We start from the raw sequence: 7,455 nt of genomic DNA on the forward strand, positions 1-7,455 counted from the left end.
ATTATGTGTATGTTATGGACAGGTTATACCAGTGGATACATCAACGAAATGAAAGCAGTGTGGTCAGCAACATGCTGGAACACGCATGGATAAGACACTGGAAGCAAAGTTGCTTGGTAAAGATAGTTTGGTTTTGGATGTGTGGTACTATTTTTGTGCATATGTTGTATATGTTGTACATTTTTTGTCTGTGATGTTGTGTACTTGTGGTGTTGTGTATATATAGTGTGTCTACATGTTGTTTACACAATGTTATGTAGAGAGTGGTACAAATAGTAATGTGTTCATGTTCGATGTTATGCTCTTAACCTACAAAATGATACCCAAATACAGAATATGCGAAGAAAAGATACCCAGAACACAAAATAGCAATGATTTTATTATTCAGAGAGTAATGTTCACTTGCCTCTTCGAGGGGGAAACCTCCAATAGAGCAGAGCTTGACTACAAAATAAGACATGATGCTCCTCACAAGGAGTCTCTATCCTTTATATATGACTCATACATGCAATACCACGGCCATTACCGTGGGTTTTATTAATACCATCTATCTAATACTATGGCCGATTTGCAACTAACTGTGGTTCCGTCATTAATTGCGGGTTAACCACTTACAACTATTAATATGGGCTTTATTGACTCTTGACTATGACGTGATCCCATTACATAAATAAGGGGGTTAGGGTGGGACCCTAACATTTGATATGCAGTGTTGTGTATGGTGCTATGTGCATATGGTGTTGTGTTCATGATTATACAAGTGGTGATCAACATGTGGTTCTGTGTCAATGTCGTATAAGTTGCGGTAAGTGTAGGTAGTTTTGTGTATTTGTTGTGCATGTGGTGATGTGTACATGTCATGCATGTGGTACTATGTACATGTCACATTATGTACATGTTGTACATGTGGCATTGTGTACATGTTGTGCAAGTGGTGCTATGTACATGTGATGTTAAGCACATGTTGTGTAGGTGGTGCTTTGTATAGGTGGTACTGTGTATGTGTTGTACATATGGTACTTGTGTACATGTGGTATTGTGCGTGTGTCATACATGTTGTGTTGTGTACATGTGATACTATGTATGTGTATTGTGTAGTTGTGGTATAGTCACATGCGTACTCGTTGTCTTGTACTCTATGTAGTACATGTATTTTGTTGTGTTTTATGCTAGGTGTAAGTACATGTATTGTTTGGCGTTATATATTGAGTATAGATGTATGAGTTGTGTTGTATATCAAGTGTATGTCTATGCATTCGTGGTGTCGCATGTTATGTGCAAATGTGTGTCTTGTGATGTACATTGTGTATGTATATGCGTTGTGTTGTGTCGTACACTAAACGTAGGAGAATGTATTATGTTGTGTGTACACTGGGTGTAGGTGCATGTATTGCATGGTGTTGTATGTCGTGTGTGGTAGTATGGGTATGATGCACACCATGTGTATGTGCACATGGATGAGGAGAAGGTATTGGGTGTTTTTCTAGTGTGGCAACCGATCCGGAGTGTGTATGGAGTAAAGACAAGGTAGAAGCTAAGGATCGACTAAAGGATATGTATAAGTATTTTATTTCATTTTAATTATGCATGTTATTTATTATTTTGGTCTATGATGATTACATGTGATCTATGATTCTGGTTTATGATGGTTACATATGAGTTATGATTTTGATTTATGATGGTTGTGTTTTGAGCCAACCTAATGTGACATATTTATACATGATGATTTGGTCAAAGATGCTAGTTTGAATTGTTGTGACAAGAAGTAGATAAGATTGTGAGTGTACCTTATTGACGAGCTACCAATGAGGTATGATTTGAATTTATTTTGAATATAATGTAAATTATGTTCTTGGTACAAGAATGTATGAACATGCCTCATTGGGTGGTTGAAATCGACTGCAAGAATTAGTAGTGTCATCAAAATAAATTGGAACATGCAGTAGTATGTTGGTAAAGCACTTTAGGAGCATGACCATTGTGGGACACTGGTACCCAATAGTGACCATTGATTTCCATGAGCATTCTATGAATGGTATGATGATTTTACAGCAAGGATATGCCCTCGGTTTTGTATCTTCTAATGCGAGAAAGGCTTTCCAAGGGCTGGACTGCATGGGATGGGGGTGACTGCACAGCAGGGGATGAATAGATTTCCAGAGGGACTGTGTAGTAGAGAAGGGAAGACCGGGGATGGATTTGTTTTGTCCATTAGCATTACCAGATGGAATCAGATGCAAATTAGGAGTGCACCCTAGAAAAATGAGTCCATAACTGTTTAGTGACGGGACATGCAGCACAGGATTATAGTGTTGGATATCAGATGCTGATTTGATTTTGTAGTGGATTATGGACTTCCTGGAAAGGAGTTGAATCCTGGTATTACTTCAAGGGCGGAGGTGTGCGCCTCTAGATTCCCTTGTGGATGCAAACATCATAGCTTTTTATTTTTTGGTTGAGAAAATGGCCATATGTGTATATGTGTGTATTATTGTAAATACTGGTCGAGTTGGTTTATAAAGCTCCACAGAAAGTATGATTATTTTCTGGAAGAAGAAAATTTGTATGTGTACATGTGGTTAGTGTAAATACCGTAATGATTTGTGTTATAAATCTCCAGTAAATGGTATGTTTGTCATGTTTCAGCAGTGGTCATTGTAAATACTACAATGAGCTATGTTATAAAGCTCCATGGGCAGTATGTTTTTTTGGTTATAAATGTTATTGAAAACTAAGGATGGTGTTCCTCCAAGGGGGAGGCTTCTGTAACAGCCCTGGTTAAAAACTCATGTAAAAATATATAAGACCACAGATGATGGGACATGTATTCCATGTTGAATGGTGGGGGAAACATCCTAGTGGGTGTTGATTCGATTTACTATGGCTTAGGAAATTGGAAAAGGAAATGGCTAAGGCTTTTGAAAGGAAAAATGGAATTTTGACACATTTATTTATGAAAATAATGGAAATTAGGAAAAAAGGAAGGTGAAAGGTCACTATTTGCATGTGAGGAGAAAAATGAAGGAAAATAATGGAAAATAAAGAAAATAGAGGCCTCATTCATAAAAAGGCTTCTGAGGATCAATTGGCAAGCTCTTAGTTAGTGTAATATTTTGACAGGTTTTGGTATAGCTCTCTTCTATTCTCTCTCTCTCATACTCTTAGATATCTAGAGTTTTATTGGAGCACTCTCGGAGGGTTTTGCATACTTGGAATCTTGGAGCAAGAAGGAAAATGAAGAGTAGGAAAGTGGAAGAAGGCATTAGGATTAGTAGCCACATCAAATTTGCTTGCAGGTACCAAGTTGCATGTATGTTTCATTCACTAGTTTTGGCACGCATGGAATATGAATGTGGCATTTTTTTTGTGATCTTTCATTGGAATGAAGGATGACCAAGATTGACAGTGGATTTCCTAGCCTTTCCATTTCCTGGATAGCCATGGTGATTGTGGGTTTAGTTTCATTTTTTTTTTGTTGGTTCTCATGTTTCCTTAGCTTGGGTTGAGTTATTAGTTCCTAGAAGCCTTGGTTGGACAAATTCTCTAGAAGCCCTGTAACAACTTGGGGTTAGTTACTAGTCCTGGAATCCTTGGTTGGACAAATGCTCTAAAAGCCCTTTGTGGGTTGATTTACTTGTCATATAAGCCTTGGTTGGACAAATTCTCTGGAAGCATGATGACAATTGTGGGTTGAGTTACTAATATTCGAAGCCTTGATTGGAACAAATGCTCTGGAAGCCTTGAAAGGCTTAGACGAAGACCAATCTGATGATGGTTTTGTTGATGTATGACCGAGTGGTGGAATCATTGTTTGATGTGTTGAGGTGGATGGCCTCTAGAATCCCTGGATGAGTTCTGATTCATGCATTCTATGAGATCCCACATTCATTCTTGGAATATGGCACGGGGGTGAATGGCTAAAGAGAGAATTGGATAAGCCATTCTATGATTGGGTGGAACGTGGAAGTCCCATCCAGGTTTGAATTTTGTATCATTAATGAAAGGTTATTTCTCCTTGTATTTCTATGATTATTATGATGGATTATATGTGGTGTATATGGCTGTGATTTCATTGATATTTTTGTCCCTATTCTGTTGGTTATGTATATGTTTTATGATAGCAACTATGTATGGCTCACTTCATGTTCTTACTTGTTATTGAGTGATCAATGTATCTATGACCTAATGGATGAAATGGAAGCTAATGTGATATGGAGAAAATGATTCATAGTGAATATTAGATAAGTATGAGACCCCTATGTTTAGATCTGTTGTTTACATGTGTAGGTTGCATATTTACTAAGTGTTTGACAAAATGTATGTCATGGTTAGGCTTGGTTAGATCAAGCCCTTGATCAAGTTTTGTGTTAGAGGCTTTTCCTTGGTGTCATTTATTTTCTTGGAAAGTCTCATCAAGTTCTAGGAATTGGTTTGGATACTAGCCCTGAAAAAGTGTCTTAAATCGTGTAGTCTCTCACACATAACTAGCTGAAAAAGAAAACAGGCTCTCCATTGCAGGAATTGTGGGAGAAACTATAGGTTTCCAGTCACATTCATTCCTTGTTATGGGTTGAACTTGGGTTTATTTCATTGAAATTCTAGGTTAATTCAAGGGTTGCACACCTAGAGTGGTGGATTAGCCTCTGGGGGTCTTGAAGCACCTAAAGGAGGTCTATAAGGTCTTGTTTTGTTGACTCCATTTCTTTAAGGTTAACTAGGAGGTTGAGTCTTATCATAGTGGCCTCTCATTTCATGTTTAGCCCATCTAGTCGGTTGCTTGGGTAGATGTGGGAGGAGATTGTTAGAGAAGGCCAACTTTGTGCCCAAACCTACAAACAATTCCTTCCGAAACTTGGAAGTGAATTTTGCATCCCTTTCTGACATAATCTTCTTTGGAACACCATGAAATCTGACCACATATGGAATGAATATATGTGCTACATCACTAGGTGAGAATGTATACTTCACTGGAATGAAGTGTTCTACCTTTGTCAACCTGTCCACAACAACCATGATGGAATAATGTTGTCTCACTATCCTTGGCAACCCTTTGATAAAGTCCATGGAAATGACCTCCCATTTCCATTCTGGAATCACAATCAGTTGTATCATTCCACCTAGATGCTTACACTTTTTCTTCACATTCTAACAATTGAAACACCTAGCCACAAACTCTGCTACAACCTTCGTCAAATTTAACCAATAATAAAATCGCTTCACTACGGTCAATTTCTTCTGATAGCCTAGGTGACCTAAATAAGGTTTTGCATGAAACTACCTCAAGATCACCTTCTTGAGATCACTACTATCTGGAACATATATCATGTCTCTGAATCTAACCAATCCATTCGTTATAATACAATAGTCCACATCCGGTGCACCTACACCTGCACCTGTACCTGTACCACTACATGTACCTATACATGTACTACTACCTATACCTATGCCTACACCTGTATTACTACCTATAGTTGTACCTGTACCTATACTCTGTTGCAACATATGCATAATATACATATACTTGACATCCTACTAACTTGCCTACAAGATCCTATCTTATAAGTTTGTCCCATAGAAGCTCATAGCTACTAAGTGATTTACATGTACCCTCATGCTAAGAGAATCTACCACTTTGTTCTCCTTTCCTTTGATGTACTTGAACTCGAAGTCAAACTCAATGATCGTGGCCAACTACCTAGCCCGTCAGACATCCAAATTTGGTTGGTCAAACAAATACCTCAACCCAATGTGATCACTCATCAGTACAAACCTCATTCCAAGAAGATAATGCCTCCACATATTCAATGCATGTATGATTGTTGCTAACTCAAGATCATGTGTTGAGTAGTTATGCTCATGCTCATTTATTTTTCATGACTCATAGCATACCACGTCTCTATCCAACATAATGACTCCACCAATTCCTCTCTTGTAAGAATATTTTCATACTACAAACTCCTTGTCTGGATCTGCAATCTTTAACACTAGTGCATGTTTCAACAACTACTTAAGTTTCTTAAAATTGTCCTCACACTCCTTTGTCCATTCAAACTTCTTACCTTTCCTCTGCAATGATATAATAGGATAAACAATCTGTGAGAATTTCTTGATGAGCCTCCTGTAATAACCTACCAAACCAATGAAAGATATCACCTCGTCCACATTCCTAGGAGATACCCACTCCATAATAGCCCTTATCGTTTCTAGATCTACTGCAATTCCCTCCTTGGAGAAAACATGTCCCAAGTAATGTACCTCAGTCCAAAATAAATTTCACTTGATGAGCTTAGCATACAACTGGTGCTCTCTCAACAACCTCAACACTACTACTAAATTATCGGCATGCTCTTCCTCATTTTTAGAATATACCAATATCTCATCAATAAACATAATAACAAAATTTTCCAAGTAAGGATGCAACACATTGTTCATCAAACACATAAATATAGCTAGGGCATTAGTCAAACCAAATGGAACTACAACACTCACAATGCCCATACCTGGTCCAAAAAGTTATCTTGTAAATGTCCTCTTCTTTGATGTGTACCTGGTGGTATTTGGGTATCAGATCAAACTTCAAGAACACTGCTTCTCCCTTCAACTGATTAAACAAGTCATCAATCCTTGGTAACTAATACTTGTTCCTGATAGTCACTTTGTTCAAATGTCTATAGTCAATGCATAATCTGAGAGTACCATCTTTCTTCTCTACAAACAATACTGGTGCGCCCCAAGGTGATACACTTTTTCTCATGTATTGCTTGTCCAAAATTTCCTTCAACTACAACTTCAAATGTACCAACTCATGTGTGCTCATCATGTAAAATTCTTTTGATGTTGGAGCTACCCCTGACACTAACTCAATAGAAAAGTATACATGCCTGTTAGGTGGAAACTCTAAAATCCCCTCATAGAATACATCCTGAAACTGTTGTAGAACTGGGTACCTTTTCAAAACATCTGCACCCTCAACTTCCTTACCTTTATCACTAGAAATATGTACAGAAAATAACACACACCCTTTCCTACGACTATGATTTGTCTGCATAACTATCACCATCCTAGTTGATGTGGCTTTCTTCTTTCCCTACAAGACTCTTGGTTCCCAAATTTTATCCACACACTCAATTTCTTTGTCATAACAATCCACCTTGGTTCTATGAAGATACAACCAATCCATCCCAAAAACTTAATGTATGATCCCAACGGTAATATATTCAAATGTGTTGTAGTAGGCATACCATTGAAATCAAATGCACAAGCTCTTACCCAATGATGAACTTGCTTCTTTTTACCTATAGCCAACTGCACTAACCAATATTTTGCATGAAATTCCTTACTCAAACCACATGTATCCACCAAGTCAAGACTAACATAACTATAATTAGATCCAAGATCAAGGAAAATAGAAATAACTTGATCGAAAAGCTTACTGTTGATCTCAATGATAGATGC

Source organism: Pinus tabuliformis, chromosome 3_2, assembly GCF_031772625.1.
Source record: "Pinus tabuliformis cultivar Carrire ecotype Pingquan chromosome 3_2, CPIR1, whole genome shotgun sequence".
Taxonomy (NCBI): Eukaryota; Viridiplantae; Streptophyta; class Pinopsida; order Pinales; family Pinaceae; genus Pinus; species Pinus tabuliformis.